The following is a 15,055-nucleotide window of genomic DNA, read 5'->3' on the forward strand; positions in this document are numbered from 1 at the left end:
TAGGATTTGAATCTTAGAAGATTAGAGATCTGAAGATGAGTTGCGGGTTAAGACCATTGAGGTACAGTATAAGAGAGATCTTGAAGTAAAGGAATTCGGAGTTGTGTAGAGTGTTAAGGTTGGTTATAAGTTGGTGATCGATTGATGTTGATTATGGGATTGCGGACATAATGAACCATGTGATAAGATTTGAATGATGTTAGCATAGTAAGTTATGATTATGGATATCAGGATCAAGTTGTGAGTGTGAAAGCATGACGACACTTATCAGGTCGTTTGTGTAAGCGAAGGAGTTTTAGTTTTAAGAAATGGATATTCACTTAAGAAGTATTGAAGGATTAAAGGCCATTAGAGGACCAAACTTGGTGAAGGTTTAGGTTTTAAATCTATGGATTTCTGTCTAAGGTGTGTAGGACTCGAAGTTTGTCAGAACTTGATTGAGAGATTAAGAAATTGATTGACGAGATGGTGATTGAGATACAGAAAGGAAAGTGCTAGTATTAAGATGAATACTTGAAGTCGTTATATTTGGGCAAGTTTCATAGAGTCTAAGAGTGAATGGAACCTTGTTATGGATTCTGATGAGGTATATTAGAGTTAACCAATGAATTCTACTAAGTTGAATGAGGATCCTAGGGCTAAGGTTGACCTAGTGAGCTGAGATTCATGTACGCATAAGGAATTTAGTGGTGTTAGCGGTTACGATAACAGTTAAATCTCGGGAGGTTGAAGGATCGGATGATAAAATGACTAGTTAAGTCCTTTGAGGTATAGTTATGATTTAATCTTCTAGGGGATGAGTTCTGATTTGTGCGAAGTGTTAAGGATTTCAATAAGTGTAAATTAGTTTGAGTAAGGAAAGTTTTGAAGAAAGAGATGTCAATAATGGGTTGTTAGATATTAAGATGAAGATTTTCTTATAAGTTGTTGATAAGTTGATGTTAAAGGGAATGAGTCTAGTGATGCACTAGGTATTAAGGCTCAAGTCGAGGTTTAATTTGAAGGGTGACTAAGTAGAAGATTGATTTCATGGTGCTATATGGGAGTTAGATGAAGAGACCAAGGAATAATATTCGGAGTTTTTGCTGAACCCTAAGTTTCGAGGACGAAACTTTCTTTTTGGAGGGTAGTAATGTGAGACCCAAGTTTTTGAGTTGGAATAAACCGAATAAAATTTCTTTTCACGATTAATTTGATGTAACGTGAAGGGAAAACCTGAACAAGGGGTAAATGGATGGAATGAATTTGTGAAGGAGAAAGTTCAAGAAAAGCTAAAGATTGTATCAAAGTCGATAAGAGTTATAGCACGACTAATATTCGCATTTAAAACCTAGGACAAGAACTTTAGGAAACAAAACTATGTTCCAGCTTTGGAACACTATAGGAATATAATTTCCAACAAACTTCCAGCTTTGGAACACTATAGGAAATTTTCCAAAAATCTTCTAGAGGAAAATAAGACTTTCTCTTATTCCTTTCCAAAACGAGCGTTTCGATACGAAACTCTAGGATGTACGAACGTCTGATTCCGATACTCGGAAGTTTGCCGAAACGGAATCCCTGATAGTTCAGAAACCCTAAAATCGACGGACGATGGAGACTTTTCTACTCGGGGCTTCAAATAAAGATTTCATCCGCGGACGCTCACTCTAATCGACGTTCCAAATCTTTCTTCAGAAGGAAGTTTCTGCATCCGAGGTCAATATCATAAAGTGCATAAAGTGCATTTTTAATGCCGGTAAGCATTAAAAACAAGCCTCGAAAACCAAAAATCATACTGATATTTCTTTGAAGAATTAGAAGATTCAGCGGGAAGAATATTGTGTCTAAAATACGTTGGAATCAGTAGGAAAAATCGGAATCGCGAAATTTTCATTTTTCCGCGTTTTCCATTTCCTATATATAATATGAAAAATGAAAAAAAAAAACAAAAAAATTGCCATTTGGAGAGGGAGTGGCCGAGAGCTTGGAGGAGAGAAAGAGGAGAAGTGATTTTCGCCGTTTCTTGCCCGATTGCTTCACCGTTCGTTGCTAATCGAAGACATCGAGGTTCGTTTGTGGAAACCTTGGGCTTGACTGAACAAGCTTGTGAGCGAGACCTGCACCGCGAGACTAGAACAACTCGAGGTTAGGGCAACTTACTTACTAGCTATTTCCTTGTAGGCGTCGATCAATTCGACTGGGTTATTGTGTTGATATTGAATATTGCTTGGATATTGTTTATCGCTTTATGGAAAAATGTTTTCTGAGAGGCTTCGGCCGTTTGCTGGTTAATCTAGGATGTGTTGGAATATGCTGTTTATGCTTATTGATTGCGCTGATTTAGTTATGCTATTCCACTTATATCTGTGATACTGATGAGTGAGGATAACGGGCAAGTCATGCCGAATTTTATGAGATTTTTGAGAGAGTTCGAAAGGACGAACGGAGTTCGGACCTTGTTATGTTTTAATGGATCGAGACCTTCTCAAGGAATTGTTTGGGATTATGGGATCCCTGAAACTTATAGGAAGTATTATAAGATTAAAAGAAACCTATTTTCTCAAGGAAAACTCATAAGACATTAATCAATCTCTAAAACCATTGAATAATGGTAACAACCTTAGATAAGAGCTTGGAGCTTGAATATTAGTTTGAAAGATGAGAAGGGTCGCCGAGTCCAAGTTTAGAAGAAACTTACAAGTTTCCGAGTATGTTGATACTCTTTTGCTCGATGAGCAGTTTATTGTTTGGCTATCTAAAGTTTAGCCGGAAATTATAAGTTTCCAAGTACTTCGGTACTCTTCGCTCGATGAGCAGTTTATTGTTTGGCTATCTAAAGTTTAGCCGGGAACTATGAGTTCCAAGTTCATTCTTTCTTCTTTTGATTAATTCATTTTGTCGCATAATCGACATTATCTTCGGCTTAACGGGCGCGAATCCTTATGTTCAACCCGACGTGTTGGACCGATTCGGCAATAATCGTTTGACACGCGTGAATCCTTATATTCAATCCGAGGGATTGGATCGATTCGGCGGTAGTCACTCGGGCACGCGTGAATCCTTATATTCAATTCGATGGATTGGATCGATTCAGCCATCGCCATATAAACTCGCGTGAGTCCGTGAGTTCAATCCGAGGGATTGGACCGATTCAGCGATAATATTTCGACACGCGCGGATCCTTATATTCAATCCGAGGGATTGGATCGATTCGGCGATAGTCATTAGACGCGCGCAACGTCCGTATGTTCGACTCTAATGAGAGAACCGACTTGGCGTTGTCATTTACTGCGTGTGCGAGTCCTTGTGTTCGACCCAATGGGTTGGATCGACTTGACATGCCTATTTTTGGGATCAACGTTTGAATTGACATTGCATGCATACATGCGCCCAATATGGAATTGTTGAGATAATGCTTATTGTATTGTTGAGATATTATTCATTGAATTGTTATTAGAGCCTTGATAACATGCTAAGTATATACCTTAGGGTAGGCAATACAGAACATATAAATATATATATACAACATATATATATATACATACCCCCTTATTCTTCACATGCTGTTTGTATTATCTACTATATTCCGTGAGTTGACCCTAGCGCCGTGGCTTTGTTTGTATGTTTGTGTTTGGGCGGTCGGCCTGCTGCCAGACGTTCAACAGATGATTCAAGAAGGTTCGTCGTTCGGGGAGGACCCGGAGCGAAATGACTACTACTGAGCCTTCGACGTGGACCCGGACTTCATGGAAGATCAGATGAGGGTCGAAGATAGTGGTGTAGGATATGGGTGGTTAGAGTTACTGATTTTGGTTGTCATGGTCATAGCTCTGATTCATCAGTTGTATTTTGGGGCAGGGTAGGTTCCCGACTATTAGCTTTTTGTGTGATTCTCTTCCATGAGGATCACAGGGAGTTTGTCGGGCGTAGGAAGTCTTTTGGAGGCCGTTTGGGGCTAATTTATTTTCTTGGAGGACTGTAGTTATAAAGCTTGTGACTCTGACTATGAGCCGCACTTATTTGCCCGCGGGCACTACTTTCAATTACTTAATATTACTTTCCGTCACTTGAGGACACTCGTGACGATGTTTTTAGTTGCAGCAAGGGCTGTGCTTATTTTGTATATTAATCGCTGTTAATTGCGATTGGGTTGAGACCTTATTTCGACAAGTCTTTTTATTTAAACAAAACAAAAAAAAAACCTGCTTTTCCGCTTTATTTTATTTTTGAGTTACTAAAGTGACGCCACCGAAATCGGGGTGTTACAGTCACTGCTTTAATAATTGCCTTGGGAAACTGGGTCTATGTCCTACTGCCAAGGAACATTCCAGAAATTCTCCTGCGTCCAGAAAAACTTCACATTATCAAAGGGAAAGGCAAGCTTCATGATGAAGGTGAATGTTCAGCTCCGCTGAACAATGCAAGTGCTGAAGAAGATCTCACTCTCTCTGATGCTGACAATGATCAAGGGCATGAACAGGGGAACTTGGAGCAACTTTTGGAGGCTCAATTTGTTCGCCGGAGCGACTTTGAAGATCACAAGAATCAGATGAACAACCTCTTCCATGATCTGGCTTCCAAGATTGACCTGCTCCTGAATCGTTTTGGCTAATGGCCAATTTCTCTCCTTATTGTCCTATGTTGTTTAAATTTCTGAACAATTTGCACTTTAATTTCTTGCAACTTCTATCTATCGTACTCTAATTCTCTTATGAATGCTAGATCATTTCTCAAAGCATGTTTCTTTTTAATAATGCCAAAGGGGGAGAAGAGAGAAAGAGTTAGGATGAAGGATTTTAATTGGGTGCCAAGTGCTATCAAACGTAAAGCACTATCAATCTTAGGGGGAGTACAATTAGAATTTTAATTCCCTTTCAAACTCTCAAGCTCAAATTTTTTTTCTTATTAAACTCAGGGGGAGTTTATCATCTAAATTATCTCTTTCTATAAAAATTGTCATTATCAAAAAGGGGGAGATTGTTAAGTTCAAACGCATCATAACGTTTTTAAAATCTTATTTTGATCATAACAATTTTATAAATAGAAGGCTTATTTAAAATTCATTCACTAACAATATCTTTTATTTCAGGAAAACATTGCAATATGAAATAGGCTACAACGTTCTATCATTTACCAAGAAGGATTTTGTGACTATCGTACCATCTGACCGTTTAATGACACATCACTAGTCAGATTTGCCAAGCAATATTTTGAGCGCCAAAGAATCAATTTGATTTCAAGCAATTGTCCCACATTCATATCTAATGAAAATAGTTCGAATCTCGTTCAAGTTGAATCAGATGAAGACAAGCTTGCTTTAGCAAAAGGCACGCTAACCAACGAGGAAAAAGGACAAGCCGTCAACATCAAATTGCCAAATTGTCTCTTATCTGAAAAGTAGCCCAAACTCTATCACCACCTACTAGCTGACAAACATCACCTTTTGAGCTAAAGGATAGACTTGCTTCAGAAGTAACATTTAATGAAGCCACCAACCAAGCTTTTGAATCAACGGTCCGATCTCACCTTACAACGGCTATCTCAACGGTTGGAAATAATCTCACAACGGCTACAACACTAGCAAGCGAGTATTTAAGCCACTCTTGAAGATCTGAAGAAAGAGGAATCAACTCTGAGAATCCAAGCATTCAAGCATTCATTTAAAAAACTTCTCAACAGCATTCAAAGCTAAAGCAGAAATTCCCAAGTGTCAATCACAAGCCATAAATTCTGCCAAGTGAAAGAGGGGAACCTCGTACCTTAAAAGAGTCATATCTTTTATTCTCTTCTCACTTTTGTAGTAACTCTAAAGTGATCTCAATAGTCAAATCTGAATCCAAACACTTAGAGTTCCAGTGCCATAAAGTCTCTACCTTCACTCTTGAAAGAAGAGAAACCTTGTAGAGTGTAATAAATCTTTGTAAGATTTAGGAGAAGTCATGTACAATACTTATAGGAGGAGTCCTGCAGAATACTTGGAGAAGTCCGTGATAATACTTGGAGAAGTCCTGGCTAATATTTGTATTGGAGAAGTCCTTGATACTTGCTAGTGAAAATCTTGGTGGTGGCCAAGTACTGGACGTAGCCTAATCGTTTAGGGTGAACCAGTATAAATCTATGTGTGTTGATCGTTCTGTTCTGTTTACTGTTTTACTTCCGCTGCACTAAACAGTTTGTGAAAAGTCACTCTTAAACGTTTTGCCTAAGAACTAATATTCTTTTCATAAAACAAAGTTTAAAAAGTAATTTTCAAGAACACAATTCAAACCCCCCTTTCTTGTGTTACTTTATTACATCTCAGGTCTGCCAGGCGTTGTTCTTGTGCTGATCATGCAAGTCGATCGTCCAAGAGGTCACAACACTCTTGGTCTTCACCATCTGCCCCCCCCCCCAGAATAACACATAAACACATAACAGGGTCAGATCTCATGTTCTCATATAAACATTCACATATTCATGTATTTCTCATAAATAACAAGATTTAATAAGGAAAATCTTTAAGTTATATCACAGTTAGTCACCTAAATTCAGTTAGACTAACGACCTCACCATCCACACAACCACCTCAACACCATGGCCAAATCACGATCATCCGCAGATGAACAATCACAAGGGGACACACAGTACAACCCATAAATCTCAAGGAGACCACAGTCAACCTTATCACGTGGGGACACACAGTACAACCCACAAACACCCTCGCGTGCAAGTAACCGTTTGTCTCTAACGGTACCATCGTTCTCATGGTCCATAGTCATCACTAGACCTATGTTCCAATTACATCACATTTTACTTGCAAGCGATTAAGTTCTCATTTATCTTTGTTAGGGCTCTATTAGGTCAACCTAGAGTCTTAACATTTTCAATAGCGGATAATGCAACTTAAATGACAGTAATAATCACAGCACCAAAAGGAATTACAGCTGGATGAGCGACCTTTTAACAATATCAAAATTAGGCATGACATCAGCTATATCAAGCATATAGTCATATGCTCATGCATATCAACACTTAAGTCATGGCAACCTCATCAATCAAGCTAAACTTGTGCATGAATCGGAAGGAAGAAAACTTGCCAACAATCACAAAAGTGGCTTAACCGAACCCTAAAGGGGTCCAGGGTTTTCTAAAACTCTTCCTTCCTTCCATTTCAACTTCACAAGTCAATTTTCAGCCAACAACAATAAGCATAAACTCTCCAAAAATCCAAAACTGATCATGTCACAATTTTCATGTTGAAATCATATGAAATCCTAGTCAAATTTAGCATAAATTCATAGTTTTCATACATAAGATATAGGATCATTTACCAAGCATCAACATACTGATCTTTTCATCATACAAGCATCACTGGTAAAAATTCCAGTAGCAATCAGCAACAATCAATATATCAAAAAGCTAAAGAAAAATCCACCAAAACCCAAGAAATGGGCACGACCGAGAGCACCATTGCCCTAGGTTACTCTCTTTTTTTTTGAAAAACATTTTGGCCATCCTCTAGGACATTGTACAGCAGCAAGAGATCATGCTATTCATCATCATAATCAGCCCTAAGCATACAAAACAACACAGAATTCGTTCTAGGCAAAACATGGCAACATAGTCAAGTTTTGGCATCTATGGCAAGTAAGCATGGCATCAAGCTTTGATCATGTTTGTGGCTGCACATATCAAACACCCTAATCATGCTTTCTACCCTCAACCCTCATACATCATCAATCTAATCAGATTCATATCATGGACATGCTAATCAAGAAAACCCTCAACATAAAGGATCCTAGACACTACCCACTAGATCCACCCCTTACCTTAGTTGTTGGGTTTGAAAAGATGAAGGATTGGTGCTGGAAAAGATGAATGGAAGAGCCTTCTCCTTGATGCACCTTCAGCCTTGTCCCGATCTCTTCCTTTCTCTCTTGCCCTCTCTTGCTTTCACTCTTTCCTCTTCTCCTTTCTTTCTCTCTAGCCGTCGCCCCTCTCTCTCTTTCTCTCTTGTTTTATTTCTTTTTTTTTCTGAATGTGTGAGTGTGTAATGAGAATGTGAATTCAGGTTTCTAACTTAGTCTCTTTAGGGTTCACAAAACTGAAGCAAACATCCCCATTTTTCCCCTATACCCACGGCCAAAGCAAGTCCAACAAGGGTCTTGCACACTTCACAAATTTTGAATAGAGACAAAGCATTTATGGCTCTTCATTTCCCTTTAATCTCTTGTCCAAAAACTGATCAGCCTTGATCATGAGCCATAAACCCTCATTATTTTCCCTTAATTCATGCAAACTAGTCAAACAATCAATCTCCACTCCACCTCCCTTCACATACTCGGCCATAACCATATTTCTTAGCCTCCAAGCAACTCAAATTCATTCATCTTGAGATCCTTGACCTTATAAATAATTATATCCTAGCCCTCAAGTATCATTATTTCAAAAATAATAATACTGCACATTTCAAAACATTAAGAAAATCACAAATCACAAGCAAGTCACACTTTATTATCTATTCAAAAATAAATAATTTTATTCATCAAAGTAGGGTCTTACATTATGAGTTTTGCAGAGGTAAGAGCCGTGGAGGGAGGAAGATCTGAAATGAGAGAGACTCGGAATCAACAGAGACCAGATCTGAAGAAGAAAGGTGGTGGCTTGAATCTGCCTCCTTCACCGTCACCCGCCACCGTCGCCGAACCATTGACCGAATCAGCAACCTCAACTGTAACACCCCGATTTCGGTGGTGCCACTTTAGTGACTTTAAATCAATAGTGCGGAAAATGCGTAAATATTTTTTTCGTTTTCTTTTCAAATAGAAGACTTAACATAATGAAGACTCAACCCAAAGATAATAAACATAAATTAATTGGAGATAGTGCCCGCAGGCGAATAAGTACATCCCATGGTCAGAGCCATGAGTTTTATGAAAACAGTTTTCAAGAAGATAAGTCAGCCCCAAACGGCCTTCGAAAGACTTCCTATGCCCGACAAACTCCCTGTGATCCTCCTGGAAGAGAACCACACAAAAGCTAATAGTCGGGGACCTATCCTGCCCCAAAATGAGAAACGACAATCAGAGCTGTGAAAACAATTCCCCATATAATACACTCCTAACATCGACCCTCATCCGATCATGCATGAAGTCCGGGTCCACGTCGAAGGCTCAGTAGTAGTCGTTGCGCTCAGGATCCTCCCCGAATGACGAACCATCTTGAATCAGTTGTTGGACGTCTGGCAGCAGGCCGACCGCCCAAACACAACCATACACACAAAGCCAAGGCGCTAGGGTCAACTCACGGAATATAATAGATAATACAAGCAACATGTGATGAATAAAGGGGTATATATATATATAGGTTGTATACATACATATAAGTTCTGTATCGTCTACCCTAAGGTATATACATAACATGTTATCAGATTTCTCTCAGTAGTAGTCGTTGCGCTCAGGATCCTCCCCGAACGACGAACCATCTTGAATCAGTTGTTGGACGTCTGGCAGCAGGCCGACCGCCCAAACACAACCATACACACAAAGCCAAGGCGCTAGGGTCAACTCACGGAATATAATAGATAATACAAGCAACATGTGATGAATAAAGGGGTATATATATATATAGGTTGTATACATACATATAAGTTCTGTATCGTCTACCCTAAGGTATATACATAACATGTTATCAGATTTCTAATAACAATTCAATATTCAATATCTCAACAGTTCAATAAGTTATATCTCGAAAACTCGATAAGCAATATATCAACGAATATAGTTAAATGCATGGTATGCCAATGCAATGTCATGCTCAAAATATGATCCGGATAAAATGTCACCCTCACGATGACCCGAAGCATCTCGCTCCGCTAAAGCGTCTCGCTTTTATGAAGCATCTCGCTCCTATAAAGCATCTCGCTTTTATGAAGCATCTCGCTCCTGTGAAGCAGCACACTCCTGTGAAGCATCTCGCTCCTATGAAGCTGCACGCTCCTGTGAAGCAGCACACTCCTGTGAAGCATCTCGCTCCTATGAAGCTGCACGCTCCTGTGAAGCATCTCGCTCCAATGAAGTCCGATCTGAGATCGTCCTTCGGAAAGCAGCACACTTTCCAAGAAATGTATGCATGAATGCAATATGGTTAGCCAAACAACGAATCGTCCTCACCAAGGCACGCGTGTCTAGCTAGAGTACATTGTTTCTACCACACCCTAAGGTAAACAAAGAAGTGCTAATCGCATTTGGTAACTTTCCTAGTCACTTGGGCTCACCGTCTCGATGGCCAACCAAACTGCTCAACGAGCAAAAGAATGCAGCTCGCACTCAGTGACCTTTCAACTTACCATGGCTCACCATCTCGATGGCCAAACAAAATGCTCAACGAGCAAAAGAGTATCAACATACTCAGAACTGACTAGTTCCCCGGCTTATCCCTTGGATTTGCCAACCAATAAAACTTGCTCATCGAGCAAAGGGCCAACGCACAATGGTTTCCCCAGAAACCTGGATCCGACGACACTTCTCATTTTCAAAACACTTATGTTCAAGCCCTAAACTTTCGTCTGAGTCTTTTATCATTATATTAAGGGTTTTGAGGTTGTTTAATACATTATGGAGGTTCATTATGAAATTGCTTAAGTTTCGTCTCTAATCCTATTAGTTTCAAAGATCCCATAATTCCAATGATTCCCTGGAGAAGGTCTCAAAACAAAAGGTCCATCATTTTCAAACAATGGTTTCCCCAGAAACCTGGATCCGACGACACTTCTCATTTTCAAAACACTTATGTTCAAGCCCTAAACTTTCGTCTGAGTCTTTTATCATTATATTAAGGGTTTTGAGGTTGTTTAATACATTATGGAGGTTCATTATGAAATTGCTTAAGTTTCGTCTCTAATCCTATTAGTTTCAAAGATCCCATAATTCCAATGATTCCCTGGAGAAGGTCTCAAAACAAAAGGTCCATCATCACCCAAGTAATGGCCCGAGAAGTTCCCAGGTAAGCTGGCCGGGCACAATGCCTCATTAAAAGCCCTTCTTGCCTTAGACAGAACAACCCAAGTTCTTACGTGAATTCAAATGGGGTTTTTCCAATATCATTTTCAAACTCAATTTTCCTTTGAGAAGGTCTCGATCCATAAAACAATAATAGGGTACGAACCTCGGTCCGTCCCATCAAACTTTATCTAAAAACTCGTCAGGAGTCTGGCATAACTACCCGTTATCCACTATCTTGACGTTCCTCACTCATTCGCACAATTGCACGGTATATTCAATATAGTCAGCAATTCAAGTGCGTAATAGAAGGACACATTATAATCAATATAATCCAAATATCATGTGAACAAATAATCACATAGCCTATAGTTAACCATTTAACAATTAAGCATGCGAGTCAATTATCAACATATCAATGCGATAAATCCTAATCTCCCATGTCGGCCGAAGCCCAGAAAACGGAGACACATGTCTCAATCAGTTCACTCGGCCGAAGCCTTCAGAAAACATTTTCAATCTAGACAATTCATATGCATAAACAATAATTCAAGTCGAATTTATCGACGCCTACAAAGCATTAGCTAGCAAGTAAGTTGCCCTAACCTCGAACTCGTCCAGTGTGTTCAAGCAAGGCTCCTTCACAATCCTCTTTTCCTGCTCCAAGTGTTCCTCCAAACGAATCTTTGAGCAAACGAAGCGAAGGTCAATCAAAACAAGTCAATTCGGTCAATACAATACTAACTAGCATTTAGACAAAGCTTAAGAAGCTTCAGAGTATAATTTTTAAGCATGAATAGACGACAGAACCTCGTTTGCTAAAACGAGCATAACTCGAGCTACAAAACTCGGAATGACACGAAACCAGCGCCAAAGTTTCGACAATCGAAAGAGCTACGCAATGGCTCAGGTCATAGAGACCCAAAAATTATTTTTGGACACGGTACCCTAAGCAATAGGTTTTCGGCCACTATGTAAAATAGGGTTTTCCGAACTTTCTCTTCGATCTAAATCGATTCCTAGGTATTCTTAGGCGATATCTAGGCCAAGGAAACTCTCAGAAAAATTATCGAATTGGAAACTGTCGCAGGGGTATTTTGGTCATTATTTTCAGCTCAGAATTTCAAAATCAGAGTTTCGAAAAACAAATTAGATGGGGTTGATACTAACGACGATTATGACAACTAATCTTACTAACGCTAAGCTCAGTCGATAGTTTTCAGTCCAAAGGTTGGAACTTTAGCCAAAAATGGGTATTATGAGCAGAATTGAAACTCGGCGGCAATTCGGCGAGAATCGGCGAAATGTAATCCGCTAAACATGCTCAGGGGCACGCAGGGAAAATGTTTAGATAGAAAGATGAAGGTATTTGGATAGTTTTGCCAAAAACTCAAAACTTAGAGCATAGAAAAAAACATAGAGAAAAGCTACAGAAGTTACGATCAGAAGAAAGGATTAGCATCAGTACCTTGAGACCTACGTGTAGCAACGAACTATGGAACGATCAGACAAGAATCGGCGAAAAACTCTCATCCTCCCTCTTCTCTCCAAGCCGCGGGTTGTGTGTGTGTGTTTGTGAGGTTTTTGTTTCAAGCTTCACATATTTATAGGGAATGAAATGAAAGATATTTATCAAAGATCGGATAAGTATGAATAGATATTTATCAAGATTGGATAAGTATGAACAGATTTTTTCAAAGATTGGATAAGAATGAATAGATATTTATCAAAGATAGGATAAGGATGAATAGATATTTATCAAAGATAGGATAAGGATGAATAGATATTTATCAAAGATATTTTGAGAAGATATTTTGTAAAGATATTTTTGAGAAGATATTTTGTAAACCGGTACAGATTTGTTTAGATATCGGAGGATTTAGCTCATAGAGTTAAGATAAAAATATGAGAGTGATTCCGATTTCTTCCTACTGATTCCAACGTATTTTAGACACGATATTCTCCCCGCTGAATCTTCTAATTCTTCAAAGAAATATCGGTATGATTTTTGGTTTTCGAGGCTTGTTTTTAATGCTTACCGGCTTAAAATGCACTTTATGGTCTTGACCTCGGATGCAGAAACTTCCTTCTGAAGAAAGATTTGGAACGTCGATTAGAGTGGGCGTACACGGATGAAATCTTTATTTGAAGCTCCGAACAGAAAAAGTCTTCATCGTCGGTTGATTTTAGGTTTCTTGAACTATCAGGGTTTTGGTTTCGGCAACCTTCCGATGATTGGAATCGGACGTTCGTAGATTCTAGAGTTTCGCCTCGAAACGATTGTCGTATAAGGAATAAGAGAAGTTCTAACATTTCTCTGAAGATTTTTGGAATTAATTTCCATCGTGACTTTAAGTGAAAACTAGCTATTTACTAGGGTTTCTGCCCTAGGTTTAAGCGTATATCGATCGTGCTATACCTTTTATCGATTTTGATACAATCCTTAGACTTTTCCTGAACTTTCTCCTTCATATGTTTATTCCATTCGATAAACTCTTGTTCAGGTTTTTCCTTCGCGATACGTCAAGCCTAATCGTAAATGGAAATCTCTTCCACTTATTCTAAGCTTAAAAACTTGGATCTTACATCAACTACGTCTGCAAGCTATGGGTATCTTCGTTCGCCTCTTTCTCCATCTCTGCCACCTTTCATCGCTTCTACTTTCGCTCCTCTTTGCAGCGATGGAACCCAAAGTTTGGATCTCTTGTTCGGTGTGGATTTGGTGGTGATGGTGGGTGGGGGAGGAAGAAGGTAACGGTTTGTGGGTGTTGGGTTTGCTGGTTGGAGGTGGTTTAATGGGTTTGCTGGTTGGTTGCTGCTAGATCTGAGGTTCCTTTATATTAATGTCACACCCGGGGCCGACGAGGGCGGGGAGTGATCGCCGGTGCAGTGAGGCACGGACAAGGAGCGGCTCCTAGCAGGCTTCTAGGCGGAGAGGCACATGAATGAACCGATCTCGCACCCGAACAAGAGGTATTCCGAGAGTGTATAGGTATGGGACTATACTGTTGATGCATCTTCTTTTCGGGAGCCCAACTCATAAAAACTCCATGGTTAAGTGTGCTTACCTTGGATAGAATTTTGAATCGGAATAGAAGAATTGAGGATGATGAGGGATGAAAATGAGATGGATGAAAATGAAGAAGAAGATGTTTGAAGAAGATGAATAATGAATGAAGGTTGTTAGGTTTAATTTTTTATTTTTTAATTCATTTTTTAACCCAGGAATCCGTTAAGTTTTGGATGGTTTTGGACGGCAGACCAGTTTTGCAACTGAGTGTAAACGTTGAGGATGATTTTTGCTAATTTCATAGTTTAGGGACGATTTTCATAGGAAGGACAAAGTTGGGGGACCAAAAGTGCAATTAAGCCTAGTTTATATTTATGTGAATATAGAGATAAATTAAGTAATAATTAGGTAAATGTAATATTATATTCATTATTTTTATATGTTATAAAAAATAATTTTATCTTGAAGATACAGTTTTGGGCAGGAATTTTCGCGACCAGTGCTTTTGTGTTGTGGGTTCGGGCAACCGTATCAACTTCTGGCATGATTCTTGGGCTACAACAAAAGCCCTAGCACTCTTGTATCCAAGGTTGTATGCTATGGTGTTGCACAAGCATGCGCTTGTGTCGGAGTTAGGGAGTTTTTCAGGTGAGACATGGAATTGGCAGATTGAGTTTCGAAGGAATTTTTTTGACTGGGAGGTGCAGTTGTTTGATGAATTTTTGGCGAGGATCAAGGCTGTCGTTCCAGCCATGGATGAGGATCATTTGTTATGGCTTGGGGACCAAAATGGTTATTATTCTGTTAAGGTTTTTTGTATGCAGGTTGAGCTTCAGCTGTATGGAGCACCAACGTGGGTGGTCCCGGCGTATGTGCGCAAGATCGTTCCGCCAAAGGTCGTTCTGTTTTTATGGCAAGCAGCAGAAAACAAAATTGCCGTGCTTGATAATTTACATAGACGTGGTGTAGCGGTGGATGCAGAAGCGGCGTGTGCAATTTGTGGGCAAGCGTCAGAATCTGTTGCACATCTTCTACTTCACTGTGATTTTATGTGGGGACTCTGGTCTCGTGTGCTGTGTAGGGA

Source organism: Lotus japonicus, chromosome 6 (assembly GCF_012489685.1).
Source record: "Lotus japonicus ecotype B-129 chromosome 6, LjGifu_v1.2".
Lineage (NCBI taxonomy): Eukaryota > Viridiplantae > Streptophyta > Magnoliopsida > Fabales > Fabaceae > Lotus > Lotus japonicus.